This window comes from Schistocerca cancellata, chromosome 2 (assembly GCF_023864275.1).
Source record: "Schistocerca cancellata isolate TAMUIC-IGC-003103 chromosome 2, iqSchCanc2.1, whole genome shotgun sequence".
Lineage (NCBI taxonomy): Eukaryota > Metazoa > Arthropoda > Insecta > Orthoptera > Acrididae > Schistocerca > Schistocerca cancellata.
Genome location: NC_064627.1, coordinates 232,331,017 through 232,351,622, shown reverse-complemented (window position 1 = coordinate 232,351,622; position 20,606 = coordinate 232,331,017). Strand labels below are relative to the sequence as shown.

General features: G+C 44.0%; 1 protein-coding gene across 1 annotated transcript in view; it reads right to left on the bottom strand.

Annotated features, from left to right (window-relative positions):
* LOC126152666 (high-affinity choline transporter 1-like) overlaps positions 1–1,628 on the bottom strand; it is a 472,314-nt gene extending 470,686 nt beyond the window's left edge. Inside the window, exon 1 of the mRNA XM_049916021.1 lies at positions 1,536–1,628. The gene's annotated coding sequence lies outside the window, so the exon portion shown is untranslated. The remainder of the gene's footprint in view (positions 1–1,535) is intronic.
* Positions 1,629–20,606: the final 18,978 nt, after the last annotated feature.

The following is a 20,606-nucleotide window of genomic DNA, read 5'->3' as shown; positions in this document are numbered from 1 at the left end:
TATTTTGGTTCACACTACCACCTCTCAAAATACGAAAATTTTTCTTAATATACTATATACAAACGAAAATAAGACCAACTCTAAAGTATGGATCAGATTCTACGCGAAAATCAGACGGCCGGAAGCTTCAAAAATGGTTCAAATGGCTCTGAGCACTATGTGACTTAACTTCTGAGGTCATCAGTCGCCTAGAACGTAGAACTAATTAAACCTAACTAACCCAAGGACATCACACACAGCCATGCCCGAGGCAGGATTCGAACCTGCGTCCGTAGCGGCCACGCGATTCCAGATTGAAGCGCCTAGAACCGCTCGACCACACAGGCCGGCGGAAGCTTCAGATTATAGTAAAGGGTCTTGCGCTGGTCTTTATAAGTTACCCTAAAACACCAGAGTACGAAACGACCACATCGAAGGCTCATTTAAGGTAACAAACATAGCGGAAAATCTTCAAGAGAATCCCTTGCACTCGTACTGATATTACATGCACCGTGAACGTAACCGTGTGATAAGAACAGAAATATCCAGAAAGAGGTTCTGTACGTCGACGTGGATTAGGACCCGAATGAACGACCTGAAAAGAATGGGACTGCACCCTGATATGGCACAAATAGATTCAGATTTGTGTAACAAGATTATGAGGATAGACCCCAAGACACATGGAAAGGAATCTGAGCAGTTTCTGCCATTATGCAAGACTGGGAAGCCGCTTAGGGCGGAAAACTTTAGAGCAGCGAAGAGCAGATTTCAAAGGAAACTGCGAAAAAACTGAGCAAATGAGAAAAAAGAGGAAAACTTATAAGACACCGAATTGCTTTCAAAAGCATACGGAAAGTTGCTTAGTAAGTCTTTACTTACTTTGACGAAAGTAAACACATTGCCTGTACCTCAAAACTGTTTCTTCTTGTTCCAGTTATTTTGGGAAATTTCAAAAATAGAGAAAAAAATACCTTCTTGTGCCGTTGGTTGTTGGTTGTGCTGGAGGGGGGGGGGGACATATGGAGAACACCAATGGTAGTATAACGACGGAGCGTCATTTTTCAGTTCTCGCCTAGGGCGGCAAATCCCCTAGCAACGGCCTTGGAAATAAGGCACAGAAGAAGAAGAACGCAAAGTAGAAGAAGGTCACATTTCGGAGGGTTCACTCCATCATCAGGTGGCAAGTTTTGGTGTTTGGCTGGCGTTTATTGCTCCCGGGATAACAATGATGTCGAGATATCTACTATACTGTACGTCGTCGTTTTCCGTAAGAGCACTAAATTTGAGCTTAACACATTCGCCGTTCATACACTTTGCTAGAGATGCATTTTACGTAAATGCACAGCACTGTAGATACTTGAACATCACATGTTTGCAGGGGAAATGCTCCGGAGCCAAACACCGGAACTAACGCATGTTATGGAGCAAAGCGTCGTAAATAAATAATAATGTGAAACAACAATATTCATAGACTGGTTAGGTTGTGTATTGCTTTATAGCCCCCGTCGCTACGCAGAGATGCGTGTGACAGCGGTAGCCGTCGGAGCGTGACTGACCTGCTGTATGCCCGAGTGGTGCGGTGTGGCGCGGCTGCTACAGCTGGTGCGGCGGCCGACTTTCTGCAGTCCGCCGCTGGTCTTCGGCACTTCCACTCACCTGTTGCGGCCGCCACCTGCTCAAGGCCCGAGCGACACGGCAGGCGCGACGCTGCTGCCGCCTGCCGGCCGCAGCAGGTGACCCGCGTCATCCGAGTACTTTTCGCTGGAGCGCCGCGTAAGCGTGGTTTATACGCAGACCTGGACCCAAGGTTCGGTTCTGGATAGGGCTACAATTTGTTACAGTCATCCCTCCACAGATGTATACGATTTTCATCTATATAAATAAAAATGAATGTTTTTGTATATGTGTCCTCTATGCATTCTTAAACTATTCATCTGATTGCGATGACACTTTAGTGAGTCCAGTCCTTCTCCGTACGCCCGCGAAGGTTCGTAACACACACAAAAAAAAAAAGTACAACGCGTAGTTCAGGAAAAATGATAATATAAGCATTTATTACACAATGTTGCCCTCAAGTAACACCAAAATCGTACATTGTTGTGTGCATCGTGTTTAAGGGGGGTAGGACGTCAAACGGGCCGACTTGGAGCAGGAGAGGCACCACAGGATATTTTAATTTCCACTGTCTATACTTTTACAAATAAATTCATAAAACTTTGTCAGCATGACCAGGAAGGATTCAGAATTCATACTCATAGCAGTGGAAGTTCGTAAACATAGCAAAATAAATTTTTTTTACGTGCGAAATTTCATCATTTTTTCACTTACTAATGGCTGCATTTGTTGCTATAGGTACACTTTTCATCTACATCTACATCCATACTCCGCAAGCCACCTGACGGTGTGTGGCGGAGGGTACCTTGAGTACCTCTATCGGTTCTCCCTTCTATTCCAGTCTCGTATTGTTCGTGGAAAGAAGGATTGTCGGTATGCCTCTGAGTGGGCTCTACTCTCTCTGATATATACGTAGGAGAGATATACGTAGGAGGGAGCAATATACTGCTTGACTCTTCGGTGAAGGTATGTTCTCGAAACTTTGACAAAAGCCCGTACCGAGCTACTGAGCGTCTCTCCTGCAGAGTCTTCCACTGGAGTTTATCTATCATCTCCGTAACGCTTTCGCGATTACTAAATGATCCTGTAACGAAGCGCGCTGCTCTCCGTTGGATCTTCTCTATATCTTCTATCAACCCTATCTGGTACGGATCCCACACTGCTGAGCAGTATTCAAGCAGTGGGCGAACAAGCGTACTGTAACCTACTTCCTTTGTTTTCGGATTGCATTTCCTTAGGATTCTTCCAATGAATCTCAGTCTCGCATCTGCTTTACCGACGATCAACATTATATGATCATTCCTTTTTAAACCACTCCTAATGCGTACTCCCAGATAATTTATGGTATTAACTCCTTCCAGTTGCTGACCTGCTATTTTGTAGCTAAATGATAAAGGATCTATCTTTCTGTGTATTCTCAGCACATTACACTTGTCTACATTGAGATTCAATTGCCATTCCCTGCTCCATGCGTCAATTCGCTGCAGATCCTCCTGCATTTCAGTACAATTTTCCATTGTTACAACCTCTCGATACACCACAGCATCATCTGCAAAAAGCCTCAGTGAACTTCCGATGTCATCCACCAGGTCATTTATGTATATTGTGAATAGGAACGGTCCTATGACACTCCCCTGCGGCACACCTGAAATCACTCTTACTTCGGAAGACTTCTCTCCATTGAGTTCACAAGTTAGAGAGATTCTTCGATGAATTTTGCACAGCATACATACCATACTTACAGGTGAATGAAACTCTAGAATTTATTTAATTTATGAAAAAACGAATGAGCTGTTGTATTTTAAACTTCATATTTAGAAAAAACACAAATTTTGTAGTTAATTACCTCAATTTTTACCACAGTTTTTAATAGATTTGGAAAATTCTAGAGTTTCATACACCTTTAAGTATGGTTTGTATGCTGTGCAAAATTCATCGAAGAATCTCTCTTACTTATGAAGAAAAGTGTACCTATAGCAACGAATACTGACATTAGTAAGTGAAAAAAATGATGAAATTTCACATGTAACAAAAACAATTTCGTTATGTTTTCGAACTTCCACTGCTATGAGTGTGAATTCTGAATCCTTCCTGGTCATGCTGACAAAGTTTTATGATTTTATTTGTAAAAGTGTAGACAGTGGAAATTAAAATGTCCTGTGGTGCCTCTCTTGCTCCAAGTTGGCCCGTTTGACGTCCTGCCCCCCTTAAGGTTTCGTCTTTGGATGGGAAATTGTGCTTGCAAGCAATATTTAAACCCTCACGTACAGAAATATTGTGTTGTCTTCTGGTGAAAAGTTTCGGAATAATGTGAAACAGCAGACACCGTGCAAGATATGACAGCGTCAGTTACCAGTGTAGCAGTTTCTTCTTACTTCGTGGTGCTGTTTCTTCTTGTGCACCGAAAATGGCTTGTAAATGGAAAGAGACTGCGGTTCATTGGCAGAACACTTAGAAGGTGCAACAGGTCTACTAAAGAGACTGCTTACACCAAGCTTGTCCGCTCTATTCTGGATTATTGCTGTGCGGTGTGGGATCCGCATCAGATGGGACTGACGGATGGCATCGAAAAAGTACAAAGAAGGGCAGCTCGTTTTGTAATATCGCGAAATAGGGGAGATAGTGTCACAGACATGATACGCAAATTGGAGTGGCAATCATTAAAACAAAGGCGTTTCTCGCTCCAACAGGATCTTCTCATGAAGTTTCAATCACCAGTTTTCTCCTCCGATTGCGAAAACATTCTGTTGGCGCCCACCTACATAAGGAGAAATGATCATCACGATAAAATAAGAGTAATCAGGGCTCGCACAGAAAAATTTAAATGCTCGTTTTTCCCGCGTGCCGTTCGAGAGTGGAACGGTAGAGAGACAGCTTGAAGGTGGTTCACTGAACCCTCTGCCAGGCACTTTATTGTGAATAGCAGAGTAATCACGTAGATGTAGATGTAGGAAGTCTTGAAGGTGAGTTATTATACAAATGTGCTAGCGAATTATCACATGGGACATGGACTGATCTTTCCTGCTCGTGAGGCCATTAATAACGTACAACACGACAGGTTTGGTCACTGGCCAGAAAATGGGCTAAAAGGGAAGGTTCAGTCTTTGCCCTCAGGAGCGTTCGCGGGTTAAGTGTGGAAAATATGGAATCATATTAACAGAATCTTCCGTCTGTTCTTGGTAGAACAACGTTATAATAAAGAAAAGCACCAGTTTCTACATATTGTAGAACAAAAGCAAATTGGTGCTTTTCATTTATTAAAATATGGAATAGTTGTGTGCTTTGTACCGAAAAGAAATTGTTTTAAGAGATTTCACTTAACATGCTGCAAAACGCAGTCATTTTTTCAGCCACAAGAACAACATTGTAGTAGTCATGCGCATTTTGTGGACGATGATGCTAGGAACCAGGACACTATATTCTGAAATATACATGTAAAATTGTTCACGTGACCGTATACATTAATATTTTTTCATCGCAATATTTCTGTGTGTGCCAAATAAAGGGTTAAACAGTGAGACGCCACCGCGCGAAAATATTCAGATTCATGCATCCATTATTTGAGAAGGTGAGCACATAGCGACTGGCAGCAAACAGTACTTAATTTATAATTTTAAACGCTTACGAAAAAATTTTCTCGGTGACACCACCCAGAAAATGATGAAAGCTAAAAAGGTTGTCACTTACTACATTTTCGCTGTATGTAGTAGAACTGCTGCGTCATACATGACGTTTTGATGTACATTGTTAAGTGGTACACCTGCCTAACATACTGTAGGGCTCAGTGAGCACGCAGAAGTACCGTAACACGATGTGGCATGGACTCGACTAATGTTGAAGTAGTGCTGGACGGAACTGACACCATGAAACCTGCAGGGCTGCCCATAAATCCGTAAGAGTACGTGGGGATGGAGATCCCTTCTGAACAGCACATCGAAATGCATCCCAGTAATGCTGTGTAACGTTCTTGTCTGGGGAGTTTGGTGGCTAGCGGAAGTGTTTAAACTCAGAAGAGTTTTCCTGGAGCCACTCTGTAGCAATTCTAGAAGTGTGGGGTGTCGAATTGTCCTACTGGAATTTCTCAAGTCCGTCGGTATGCACAATGGACATGAATGTCTTCAGGTGATCAGACAGGATGCTTACGCACATGTTACCTGTCAGGGTCGTATCTAGACGTATCAAGGGTTCCATATCACTCCAACTGTACACGCCCCACACCATTATACAGCCTCCACCAGCTTGAACAGTCCCCTGCTGACATGCAGGGTCCATGGATTCATGAGGGTGTCTCCACACCCGTACATGTCCATCCGCTCGATACAATTTCAAACGAGACTCGTCCGACCAGGCATCATGTTTCCAGTCATCAACAGTCCAATTTCGGTGTTGACAGGCCCTGGCAAGGCGTAAATGTTTGTGTTATGCAGTCAGCAAGGGTACACGAGTGGGCCTTCGGCTCCCATATCGATGATGTTTCTTTGAATGGTTCGCACAATGATGGCCAAGCATTAAAATCTACAGCAAATTTGCGGAAGGGTTGCACTTCTGTCACATGAAATGATTTTCTTAAGTCGTCATTGGTCCCGTTCATGCAGGATCTTTTTCCGGCCGCAGCGATGTCAGAGATTGAATGTTTTACCTGATTCCTGATATTCATAGTGCACCCGTGAAGTGTTCGTACGAGAATATCCCCACTGCATCGCTATCTCGGAGACGCTGTGTCCCATCGCTCCCGCACCGACTACAGCACCGTGTACGAACTGACTTAAGTCTTGATAACCTTCCATTGTAGCAGCAGTAAGCAATCTAAAATCTGCGCCAGACACTTGTTGTCTTATATACTCGTTGCCGTCCGCAGTGCCGTATTCTGCCTGTTTACATATCTCTGCATTTGAATTGCACGCCTATACCAGTTTCTTTGGTGCTTCAGTGTATTATTGCGTTACTACTAACTCTGTTCGCAACATATTTTCCATGCAGTGTTCACATACATCACTAAATGTTCCGGCAAATTTATATGACTATACGACACATAGTCCGGGAGATATGACGTCATGAACATTGAAATACGTACGAATCTCCTGCGATAGACACGACGTTCTGTTTTATTACTTCTTTACTACTAAACTATTCGGCGGCACATCTCGCAAACGTATTGAAAAAAAAAGTAGATAAAACCACAGGCGTTGTCCAGGTCAACTTTGTATCAAAATTTCAAATCAATCGATCGATAACATTCTGCGATTTGCGATTAGGAACAATTACATTTTCTATTCATTTGTTGTTAATAGCTAAGCTCGGAAATTTCTTAACATATTGATTTGAAATTTTGACACAAGACTGCAGTCTAATACGGGCGTGTTTTTATTTATCTATTTCTGAAGCATCAGCAAAGTGCAGGGACAATCACTACAAGTGTGTGGACCAAATTTCAAAAATCCTTGCTTCTTATATCGACAGCCGTATGCGGCTTTCTAGGGCGTCAGGAAACCGCCTGATTTATTCGTGTACTCACCAGACGGGAAAAAAAACAAAAATATTCTGTAATCAAAAGCACTTCAATAAACAGATCATAAAACCAAAGACTTTTTTTCTTTCCGTAACATATGCAACGCACGCCAGCTACAGCTGGTAGTAAATAAAACATGGAAGCCTTGCACTGCTTCATACGACTCTCGTATAGGTTGTCTTGTGACAGCCAGAGCGAGAGCACCAGCAGCAGCGAGTACTGTTTGTATAAAGCGTTTATTTTGCATTTTGTTTACGACCTTCCACTAAGGAAGGGATTCTATTTGTGTTTATCTGCTCTGCATAGTAACTAACAGTTCTTGATAAAACTTTACGTAGTTTTCGTGTTAGATTTCTTAGTGTTTTCTTGATCGTTTAGAACAGAAAGCGCCCTAAAACCGTCTTTTGTTTGTTTCGCGGTCGTTAGCCACTAGTCACTTGAATCAGCAGTTGTCTTGTGACAGCCAGAGCGAGAGCACCAGCAGCAGCGAGTACTGTTTGTATAAAGCGTTTTTGTACTTATTTGCTGCGCTTAGCTTTTAAATAGTTTTTCTGGGAAAACCTAGCGTAGTTTTCGCGTCTCGTATTTCAGTGAGTGTTTCTTGATTATCAGAGTAGCTCATCAGAAGATTATCTTGGGAATTTGTCACCGTATAGGGAAGGGTAAACATAGTCATGTGTAGGGACTGTGGTTGTTGTGAGCGGACGCAAGGAGAATTGGCCACTCTTCGGGGGCAGGTGGAGGCTTTGTCTGTTAGGCTCATCGAGCTCGAGGCGCAGGCGTCGGCTCGTAGTGGCGTTGGGGCAACTGTGGTGAGACCTATGCCTACTTCGGTGGCCTTGGAATCACATGGAACCCCTGATGTCGCTGCGTCTTCCGGCAGTGAGCATCTTACCGGTCAGCCATCACTCCAGGGTGCATGGCGGACAGTGGTGGGCTCGCGCGTGCCTGGCCGAAAGGCGAAGGTGGGATCTGGCCGCGTGGCGGCTGCCTTACCCCTTTCCAACAGGTACGGGGTGCTTCCTAGTGGTGATGACATCGTTTCCGAGCCACCACAGGATGCCTCGCCTGTTGGGCCAGTGGCCGATTCTCCGGCAAGGTCCCGACAGTCACAGAGGGCGGGCCTATTAGTTATAGGGAGCTCCAACGTTAGGCGGGTTATGGAGCCCCTCAGGAAAATAGCGGGTAGGTCGGGGAAGAATGCCAGTGTGCACTCGGTGTGCTTGCCGGGGGGTCTCGTCCGTAATGTGGAGGAGGCCCTTCCGGCAGCTATTGAACGCACTGGGTGTGACCGGCTGCAGATAGTAGCACATGTCGGAACGAATGACGCCTGCCGCTTGGGTTCTGAGGCCATCCTTGGTTCCTTCCGGCGGCTGGCTGATTTGGTGAAGACAACCAGCATCGCACGCGGAGTGCAAGCTGAGCTTAATATCTGCAGCATAGTGCCCAGAGTCGATCGCGGTCCTCTGGTTTGGAGCCGTGTGGAGGGTCTAAACCAGAGGCTCAGACGACTCTGCGACTATAATGGTTGCAAATTCATCGACCTCCGTTATTGGGTGGAGAACTGTAGGGCCCCCCTAGACAGGTCAGGCGTGCACTACACACCGGAAGCAGCTACTAGGGTAGCAGAGTACGTGTGGCGTGCACACGGGGGTTTTTTAGGTTAGAGGGACCCCCCCTTGGGCGAAACGATAAAATACCTGACGGCTTACCAGAGAGGACATTATCATCGTTGATAAAGAACGTCCGTCCTCAGAGACCAAAAACAGGAAAAGTTAACGTAATATTGGTAAACTGCAGGAGTATCCAGGGCAAGGTTCCTGAATTAGTATCTCTTATTGAAGGAAATAGTGCGCATATAGTATTAGGAACGGAAAGTTGGTTAAAACCGGAAGTGAACAGTAACGAAATCCTAGACACAGAATGGAATATATACCGCAAGGATAGGATAAACGCCAATGGTGGAGGAGTATTTATAGCAGTAAAGAATTCAATAATATCCAGTGAAGTTATTAGCGAATGCGAATGTGAAATAATCTGGGTTAAGCTAAGTATCAAAGGTGGGTCAGATATGATAGTCGGATGCTTCTATAGACCACCTGCATCAGCAACCGTAGTAGTTGAGCGCCTCAGAGAGAACCTGCAGAACGTCGTGAAGAAGTTTCGTGATCATACTATTGTAATAGGGGGAGACTTCAATCTACCAGGTATAGAATGGGATAGTCACACAATCAGAACTGGAGCCAGGGACAGAGACTCTTGTGACATTATCCTGACTGCCTTGTCCGAGAATTACTTCGAGCAGATAGTTAGAGAACCAACTCGTGAAGCTAACGTTTTAGACCTCATAGCAACAAATAGACCGGAACTTTTCGACTCCGTGAATGTAGAAGAGGGTATCAGTGATCATAAGTCAGTGGTTGCATCAATGACTACAAGTGTAATAAAAAATGCCAAGAAAGGAAGGAAAATATATTTGCTTAACAAGAGTGATAGGGCACAAATCGCAGAATATCTGAGTGACCACCATCAAACGTTCATTTCTGAGGAAGAGGATGTGGAACAAAAATGGAAAAAATTCAGAAACATCGTCCAGTACGCCTTAGATAAGTTCGTACCGACTAAGGTCCAAAGCGAGAGGAAAGATCCACCGCGGTATAACAATCATGTACGAAAGGTACTACGGAAACAAAGAAAGCTTCATCATAGGTTTAAGAGTAGTCGAATCATAGCTGATAAGGAAAAGCTGAACGAAGCGAAAAAGAGCGTAAAGAGAGCAATGAGAGAAGCATTCAACGAATTCGAACATAAAACATTGGCAAACAATCTAAACAAGAACCCTAAAAAGTTTTGGTCATATGTAAAATCGGTAAGCGGATCTAAATCCCCTATTCAGTCACTCGTTGACCACGATGGCACCGAAACAGAGGACGACCGAAGAAAGGCAGAAATACTGAATTCAGTGTTCCGAAACTGTTTCACTGCGGAAAATCGTAACACGGTCCCTGACTTCAGCCGTCGCACGGACGCCAAAATGGAAAATATTGAAATAAACGATATCGGAATTGAAAAACAACTGCTATCACTTAGTAGCGGAAAAGCATCCGGACCAGACGAGATACCCTTAAGATTCTACAGTGATTATGCTAAAGAACTTGCCCCCTTTCTATCAGCAATTTATCGTAGATCGCTGGAAGAACGTAAAGTACCTAGCGACTGGAAGAAAGCGCAGGTCGTTCCCATTTTCAAGAAGGGTCATAAATCAGATGCGAATAATTATAGGCCTATTTCGCTTACGTCAATCTGTTGTAGAATAATGGAACATGTTTTGTGTTCTCGTATTATGACGTTCTTAGATAATACAAATCTCCTTCATCATAACCAACATGGATTCCGCAAACTGAGATCATGTGAAACTCAGCTCGCCCTATTTGCCCAAGAAATTCACAGTGCCGTAGACACTGGCGAGCAGATTGATGCCGTATTCCTGGACTTCAGGAAGGCATTTGATACGGTTCCGCACTTACGTTTAGTGAAAAAAAATACGAGCTTACGGAATATCGGACCAGGTTTGTGATTGGATTCAGGATTTCCTAGAAGAAAGAACACAACATGTCATTCTTAACGGTTCAAAATCTGCAGATGTAGAGGTAATTTCGGGAGTACCGCAAGAAAGCGTGATAGGACCTTTATTGTTTACAATATACATACATGACTTAGTTGACAACATCGGTAGCTCCGTGAGGCTATTTGCAGATGACACGGTTGTCTACAAGAAAGTAGCAACATCAGAAGACTCGTACGTACTCCAGGAAGACCTGCAGAGGATTAATGCATGGTGCGACAGCTGGCAGCTTTCCCTAAACGTAGATAAATGTAATATAATGCGCATACATAGGGGCCGAAATCCATTCCAGTACGATTATGCCATAGGTGGTAAATCATTGGAAGCGGTAACGACCGTAAAATACTTAGGAGTTACTATCCGGAGCGATCTGAAGTGGAATGATCACATAAAACAAATAGTGGGAAAAGCAGGCGCCAGGTTGAGATTCATAGGAAGAATTCTAAGAAAATGTGACTCATCGACGAAAGAAGTAGCTTACAAAACGCTTGTTCGTCCGATTCTTGAGTATTGCTCATCGGTATGGGACCCTTACCAGGTTGGATTAATAGAAGAGATAGACATGATCCAGCGAAAAGCAGCGCGATTCGTCATGGGGACATTTAGTCAGCGCGAGAGCGTTACGGAGATGCTGAACAAGCTCCAGTGGCGGACACTTCAAGAAAGGCGTTACGCAATACGGAGAGGTTTATTATCGAAATTACGAGAGAGCACATTCCGGGAAGAGATGGGCAACATATTACTACCGCCCACATATATCTCGCGTAATGATCACAACGAAAAGATCCGAGAAATTAGAGCAAATACGGAGACTTACAAGCAGTCGTTCTTCCCACGCACAATTCGTGAATGGAACAGGGAAGGGGGGATCAGATAGTGGTACAATAAGTACCCTCCGCCACACACCGTAAGGTGGCTCGCGGAGTATAGATGTAGATGTAGATAACCTGCAAGTTTATAAGAGACAACGACTCCGGCTTTCGATGCCCTGAAACGCAAGGCTTTTCTTTGGAACCTGATCTACATGTGAATAAAAGCAGTCCACCAACTTTGTTTTTAAATTTCGTAGTGGCAAGAACCTCATAGTCCAACGGAATAATTAAAGGGGAGCGTAACAGGGGTAAAATCAAGACAAAACTGAAACCATAATCCTTATAACACATCTAGTGCACCTACTCACAATGTATTTGTGTGTACGGAGTGCGCTTTATAGGCGTAATTCGTCCGATGCAAATGTGTTTGCACTATGTATCCTAACACCTAGTAAACGGAAAACATTTGAGCTTGTATGATGGCAGAATTTTACCTCGAAGTTCCGATGCCCACAAGCAAGCGTCTTGGAGTTCTACAGCAGCGTGAACTTACCTGCACAGCTGAAAATCTCGTTTAAAATAAAAATACCATCACTGCTGAAAGTTGTTTATTACCTCTTGACTTTAAATATAATGCGTAGTACGTTCGACAGCGTAGTTCTTAAGTGGAATCATCTAGGCAAATCGAAAACTTGAAAGGTTACCTTGAATAAAGACCAGAGGAGTGAAAAATAAGTTTGTAACAACCCCAAATTTTATGGACGCTTAATATAATGTTCAGTAATCGAATACAAAGTCTCGTGTTTCACAGACAAATCTCGTTCAACGGACCACATGGGTTTACATGTCCATCCATATACAATAGAGAAAGAAAATCGTCATATATTAGCATTAACGTCTGAAATATTATTTGTTGGGTGGAAAAGCAATGAAATAAGCAAATTACAATCTCGAATGACCGAATAAAAATTCGATATTGATTCCCACATGTTCTCGATGTTATGACCTCGAACAATGACGTTAGACATTATTGCAAACTATTTTGTGCAAATAAATCTAACGTTCAGTTAGCTGAAAACGTATAGTCACATAAATGAAACAAGCGGGCGAGCCACCAACCATCTCAGCGTTATTCGGGATGAGTCGCTTGAATGTTCCCATTTCATTGTCCTCAGGTATGTGTAGTTTTGTCCGCTGACCGTAATCGCTAAACCCATTGGGAATCTTCGCATCAGCAAAAATACATTCCTATACGAGAGTTCTTTTTAACCCTGTTTTACAAGAGCGACTTTAAGTTCAAAATGGACAACCCAATGCGGATGAGCGTGTGGGTCAGTAACGTCAATCATTAAAAAATGATTAGTTATTGCAATTGAAGAATGCACAGCCAAAAACGACTTCATGGCCCGAGGACATTCGCACTGGGACGGGAATCGATTGTCAGTAGGAATCCAATGGGCATTTTGGAACAAATTTGACGTTTGGCATTTGAGTTGCCTATATGCAGGAGCAGGGAAAATGCATGATATCATGCCCCCTCCCCTTTCATAAGGCATATCCCCTTTCTATGTCACACCCCTCCCCTTTCCCCTCCCACTAAACCCTCTGCTTCCTCCGCTTCACATTTCCTGACGCCTTTTCTACACTACACCCCTTTCTTGGAAACAGACTTATAATGGAGCTTCTAAGATAATTGTGTTCCAGTAACAGTTCATTATTTTGCTACCATATCCGTTCGTTTACTCACATTTTTAACTCATCCTTAAGCCTCATACCTTTCTTGGCAACTGGCCATTCAGAGTGCTTCCTAAGGAATGCGTGGACGGTGGTTGGCATTATTATCGTACAGTGGTGTCGGCAGTTGCGTATATATGAATGGCGGTGAACATGTTCGTGCCATCGCCAATGTAATCCTTTTTCCATACCCTGGCAGCCTAAAACGGTGGAACATTATACTATGACCAGTTTGAGAGTATATTATTAGCTTATTTTCTAGATTTTTCTGATTTCGGCATAGTGCAGTATATACTAAATCACATGTGTGTTGATCTCGTAGGATCAGTAAACATGCTAGCATAATGCTCTAGTTGGCTTTATTTCATATTTTGACATTTTTTGGCCGGCCGGGGTGGCCGAGCGGTTCTAGGCGCTACAGTCTTGAACTGCGCGACCGCTACGGTCGCAGGTTCGAATCCTGCCTCGGACATGGATGTTCGTCATGTCCTTAGGTTAGTTAGGTTTAAGTATAATCTATTTTCGTTTGTTAATAGTGTTGCCATATTTGAAACTGAGCCTTAAGCATTTGTGAACGAAATGTAAAGTAGTTTATTTACTTACTATATACTGCAATTATGCACTATTAACTCAATACATTCCAAGCAAAACGCGCTTTGATGAGAGTGTCGTCTGTGAGGCGGGGGCAGCTTGTGTTATTGCGAAATAATGTTCGATGAATGGTGGGTACGAAAATCGAACTTTGATCAACCAATGTTTTATAAGATTTTCGGTAATAGCTGGATTCACCATTTTAGGGGAGGACATACTAATGCACCCATGTTCTACACTACATAATGTACTGGTTGCCCTGGGGAAAACAATATTTATTCAGATCAGTGCAATGGAAATGGCAATGCCGTGTGGCTAGGGCCTCCCGTCGGGTAGACCGTTCACCTGGTGCAAGACTTTAGAGTTGACGCCACTTCGGCGACTTTCGTGACGATGGGGATGAAATAACGATGATAATGACAACACAACACCCAGTACCTGAACGGAGGAAATCTCCGACCCAGCCTGGAATCGAACCCGGGCCGGTAGGTATGACATTCCGTCGCGCTGACCACTCAGCTACCAGGGGCGGACAGTACAATGATTCTTGAAAGACGTACGTAAAAACTGACAGAAAAACTTTTATCATTCGTCTTAATTGAATTTAAAAACAATATCGATTTATTATGTATGTCATTTGATAGTAATAACCGTGAAACAGCCGAATGATTTTATGCGATTAATTATACTAGCCTTGAAACTTACTGACAGATTAAAACTGTGTACCCGACCGAGACTCGAACTTGGGACCTTTGCCTTTCACGGGCAAGCGCTCTACCAAGATTCGCAAGAGAGCTTCTCTGAAGTTTGGAAGGTAGGAGACGAGGTACGGGCAGAAGTAAAGCTGTGAGGACAGGGCGTGAGTCGTGCTTGGGTAGCTCAGTTGGTAGAGCACTTGCCCGCGAAAGGCAAAGGTCGCGAGTTCGAGTTTCGGTCCGGCACACAGTTTTAATCTGCCACGAAGTTTCATTTCAGCCCACACTCCGCTGCAGAGTGAAAATCTCATTCTACTCTCGTCTTGATCTTGGATGAGGATAGACATGAGAGGCATTGTAATTGTACTTACGTTGCATTTTGGTCGAATATATGTGACTATTTGCTCTTAAAACCTTTATTAATGTATCTTTAGCATCCCTAAATGTTAGGAGACCAATAACTTATTTTTTCAGAACATCAGAACGCACAATAGAGCCCTAGCCTATGACTGATAGTTGTCGGCCATTTGCACGGCCGCAAAGTCTTATTTGAAAATTGCCAATATTAAACGACACAGATCCGCAGCCATAAGTTACAAAGTTAACATTTTAATTATATTATTTAACTTTATTGTCATTCAATTTGTTTGCAAAGATTAATAGTAGTTTTCATTAAATTTCTGCGGTTGCCGCATAACGGCTATCTTTTATCAAAGCTACCAAAATTCACAGAAATTAACTTACTCCGAAATGGTCAGTGATAAATATGCCACACAATAACATTTCTATACGCGAACGCATGATGTTAAAGCAGTATTAATTTCAATGAAACTGCAATGCAAAAAGAACCTCAGATATTTTGTTAACACCGAGCTAGTTGGGTGCTTCACACTGCTCTTTATATGTTTCATACTGCGGGCATTAAACGTTCAGATATCATTTCCGTACAAAAAGACTGTGAGATTTTGTCCGTGATAAGTTGTATCGTCACTTCATTGCGTATGGCGTCATTTGATGTGTAACTATACGTATATGTGCCTACAACGTGTAACTATACGTATATGTGCCTGCAACCCATACAGTTTAATGGACTGCATATGTACACACAATTTAGGCACACCACTTGACGTACAAAACGGACCACAGCAACATACATATTCGAAACAACACAATAATCTATTGTTGTTGTTTCGTGTCAAATATGGGTTGTTGTTATTTCCAGATTTAGGCCTAGTTCCACTGATTGTACGAAAATTGAACTCTGTTTACCTGACGCTTTTTGAATTTTTTCAGTTATGACTCACTTCAGAAAGTAACAGTTATGGGGGAATTTGATAATACATCACGCTCCACAATAGAAAAACAGTAATTGTTGCTTTCTGACATATGTCAGCTGTTCTTCCTCTTTTGTTGTTACTGATTTTAGAGGGCTAAATTGGTTAAACATACTTTCAGCGGTTTAAGAGGATATTATTGGCTTATTTTGCCAGATTTTCTATTCTAGACGTAGCTGCTGTGCGCATCACGAACCTAAACGTATGTGTGTTTGTCTTGTAAGCGTCACAAATAGAGGACAGAGTTAATTCTCTAGCTGGTTTTGTTTCCGTGGGTGTGGCTTCTGTGGCTGCCTATTTTACAAATGTCTATTCCTCGTCAGTTGCTATTTACTATAGTATTAAGTACCTTAGTATCTGCGGTCTCCGAGCACTACGAAAGAAACATCATTACTCTATACATTAATGTCACATTTCCTCACACGCTAATTGTTCCTTCAGATCCTCTTACGGTTCAACGGATACTTCATCAGTACCAAATTACGACCTGAGACTATAACTATTCCTGGGCACTGCTTATTAGATTTCGAGAGCGAATTTACGAGTTTGGGATCTGCGTATCGCCACGACCTAATTCATTGCATATCTTTGTGTGTCTCGCGTTCTTTTCCAAGTATATTTCCTTCCTTGTGAACTTTGACCAATACCTTTGTTATTACTACTTGGTTCTGTCATAATAGTGTGACCACCGACTATGTTCGACATCAACGTCCAATACCCAATCACAGACGGCAGGTGGCAGCAGTAGCAGTGAAATGCATATAAAACATGTGGAGGAGAGGAGAGGCGGGGGAGGGGGGCGGAAAACAGTGTAATCGTTGTTGTAATGCGGAAACGGAGTGATTGATCTGACCTCCAAACAGGCATAAACATTCGCTTTCAGGTCAAAGATGAAAGTTTGTAAAATGTTCAAGTGCCGATGTGGTTAAAATACAATATTGCATGGCAAAACGGCGCTATCCGAAACCGGCACCAAGGCTGTAGATGAGAGGGGTGAACGTCGGCTGCAGAGATATAAACTGGCGAATAGGCATGCAACTGTTGAGCAACTGGCCGGCCAAATGAACCAAAGCGCTAGCAACAGTATCTCCTCAACAATCATTCAGCGAACGTTGCTGCGTATGGGCCTCTGGAGCAGGTGCCTGGTTTATGACCCATGCTGACTGCTGTTCATCAGCGACGAAGGCTGGAATTTGCACGTCAGCACAGCAACTGGACATCCACTGAGTGGCGAGAAGTGACCTTCTCAGATGAATCACGTTTTACTCTCCATCAGACAGATGGTTGTTGGCATCTACGGCGTGAAACATCTGGAAGTAAACACACTGGAACAATCGCTGGAAGAGTCTTGGCAACTACCAGCAGGACAATGTGACTTGTCACACAGCTCACAGTGTGCGTGAGTGGTTCGAAAAGCATCAGGATGAGTTTACCGTACTCCTCCGGCCATCAAACTCCTTGGGTTTAAACCCAATCGATCAGGCTTCTCGCCCCATGTATCCTCAACCGAGAAAACAATTGCAGTTGGCCACAGCACTGGAGTTGGCATTGCTCCACATAGCTGTTGGTACCTTTCAGAACTTCACTGACACTCTTCATGCATGTCTCGTAACAGTCTGCGCTGTAACAGGTGTTTTTACAGACTTCTGGCAGGTAATCACATTAACATGACTGTATTGCGGGTGGTTGCCAGGAGGTGTCGTATTCAAACTCGACGAGACCTTTCCAAATGATTTATTTGTTTCCACTACAGCGCCCCATTCACCTCAGTTCGCGTCACAGGGTCCCGCAATGCTGAGGCCACTGCCCCAGTGACCCACTGCAGCGCGCTGCTGTGTGGCGGCCTTGTAGGACCGCGTCGTCAGGGCTGCGCCTGCAGCCGGCTCACCAGTCTTCTTCCCTGTTGACTCAGCCCTGCTCTGCTGGGAGCCGCCGAGTGACCCGGTGCTTCATTTCTCGCTGGCGTAGCTGAGATGGCGGCGACCGCAAGCGCCTGCAATCTGGCGTCCGAACCCGCAGCTGGGAGCCGCTGAGTGGCCCAATGCTTCCTTCCTCGCTGGCATAGACGACCACAGGCGCCTGTGATCCGGCGTCCGAACCCGTGGCCCTCGGCTCGGAATGTCTGCAGTGTGTGTCGGGAGCCGAGACGACTGCCCGTGGGAGCGAGCCGTGGAGTGGCCCGCCGCTCAGGCTGGCTGGCTACAGACCCACCATCGGCCTCAGGGGATCGAACCAACGACCCACTGTGGACTGGGATGCTGGCGTCCCATCTGTTGCTGCGTGTAGCCCAGCGATGTGACACGCCCCATCGTCCAGGATAACTGCCACACTTGAATGAATCTCGTCAGAAAACAGCACCTACTTATACTCAGCTGTACACCTATGTTTGGTCAACTGCTCTGCTTCACATCACGTATGCATAACACTTAGGTTGGCCAGTGGCCCTCTTCTGCCTGTGACTTGCGCCATGGAAACTGCTGTGTGCACCATCTCTGGCAAGTCTACACCCCTATGGCCTCTATTTGCCTTTGCAACTGCTGGTATGCACAACGTTACTGCAATCTGGCCTTCACCTGGCTGTAACTTGTGCTCCGAATATCACACAAAACTAACTTCCCCTATCCTAAACGGTGGTGCCACTACAACTGGGTAATGTAGTTGAACTTTTTTACTGGTATGAAGGGGTCTTTCTCGTGTCTCAATCCTTCTGGCCAATCAAATTATTGTTGATCATCATTGTGAAATGTATTTGTGCCGCCTGCATTTTCCAATTTCTCATGGTAAGAAAGGAAGGCCACCTGCAGACTTTATTGTGGATGGAAGTCCGTCACTGGGCAAACTCCAGGTCGCCAGTTAAGAGTAAATATCTTGCGTCCTGTCAATTTGTCAACACCACCACCTCCTCCCCCCCCCCTCTCCTAATGTTCCCATACATCTCTCTGCAACAGAGCTCACAAAGACGCTAAAAGGCACTCATAGCAAGTCTTCTTGCTCTTAGCAAACTTCATATCGTCCATTTCACATCGGCATCTCACGTCCCTTATTTGCAACCAGTTGCCCTCTGCTCCATTATCTGATAATGGGTCCCTTCAACTTTTCTCAACAGCTTTCTGGGATGTACACCAGTGGCTTCCCCGGGTGTGACGGGAGGCAGACGTTTCTCTCCCGTCGGCAACTGCCTGCCTCCCACAAAGGCCGACAGCGACAGGGGGGGGAGGGAGGAGGGAACAGGTGACCAGGCCCCTATCCTTAGGTCCATTAGAAAACGTACGTCGTGAAAGTAGCTAAAAATACATGGTTGAAATAGTGAAGATTAATTTAAACAAATCGTAAGTGACACGATTTTTCTGTGATCATATGTTACCACATTAGGATTCAAGAAAGTAAAAACCACAAGAAAAACCCACTTCCATTAAAATACTTGTCCCATCATTTCTCTGTGTTCTCAACCCTAAGTATGGTTTGCTGCAATTCTCCATTCCTGTTAACTGCCAGCAGTCATCTTCATTTCAGCACAGCTGTTGCAAATCACATAAAAACTGTTATGCATATGTACTTTACGGTTTTTACCATTCAGCATCCCTTCAACCACATAGAATTTGTACTTATGATTCCCAACGAATTATGTTCCCAAGCCTTCGTAAATATCGGGAAGTTAATAAAGACAAAGTCGAAATCAACAGTGTAGGATTTCTATATTTTACCTGTATTGCGACTCATACTCATCTTCAGTGTCACACTGCAGAAAACTAATCAAAATGTTAAAAAATACACTGCCTGACAAAAAATGTGAAGCACCCAGAAGACATGATCAGATGTTAAAGTAACTTTGTACACTTACACACCATCTGCAGATATGTAAATTATGAGAGTTGCAGTTCTCTCTACGTGAGACAGAACGGCCACCAGTGTGTGTTAATATTGTTAGTGTTTAGTTTTGCTGCCAGAGCTGATATGATATATAATGGGCGTGAAAAGCGCCAGATGGTGAGTGAGCACTGTGAAGAACACGGAGATGCTGTGTACTCCCATTTGCTATAGCTTTATCAACATCTCTCATTGTTGGTCTCCATTTGACCAGCTTATCGTATCTCGCAATAGCGAATTTGTGGGGCGCTCAGATGTGACAGCGGTCCAGACTTCATGGGAACCTGAGGACAGGCATCTTGTCAAGATCCCGGTCGACCACGTCAACCCCCACAAAAGAGGATCACCGAACTGTGCACTAAGAACATCATAACCCCTTCACTTCTGTGCCTGCCACCCGAGATTCTGCGCAACATTCTGTGTCATCCCACGCCAAATGAAACTTTCAGCAGCCAAATTGGAGAACTGCTGTCACATATATAGATTCCCAATAACACTACAACACAAACAGCTGCATTTGGAGTTGCTTTTGGAGTGGTGCCGTGACGGAGAAGTTTCGACTTCTGATAAATGGATGAACGCAATGAATTACGGTTCTACACTAGCACGAATGACCATATTTCAGCGACTTGGGGGAAATGTCTCATTCTTTCATATATACAGGGTGAGTCGCATAAGACCTAACACCCCATTATTTGCACGTATCGACAAGCGGTGTTTGGCGAATCATAGCCAACTATGGGGCACATACTTTGTTTGCTACATGCACAATGATCACAACGTTTATACTGACCGAGACAATGAGACAAGTACATGTTTTTTAAATGGGACGCTGTACTTTTTTTA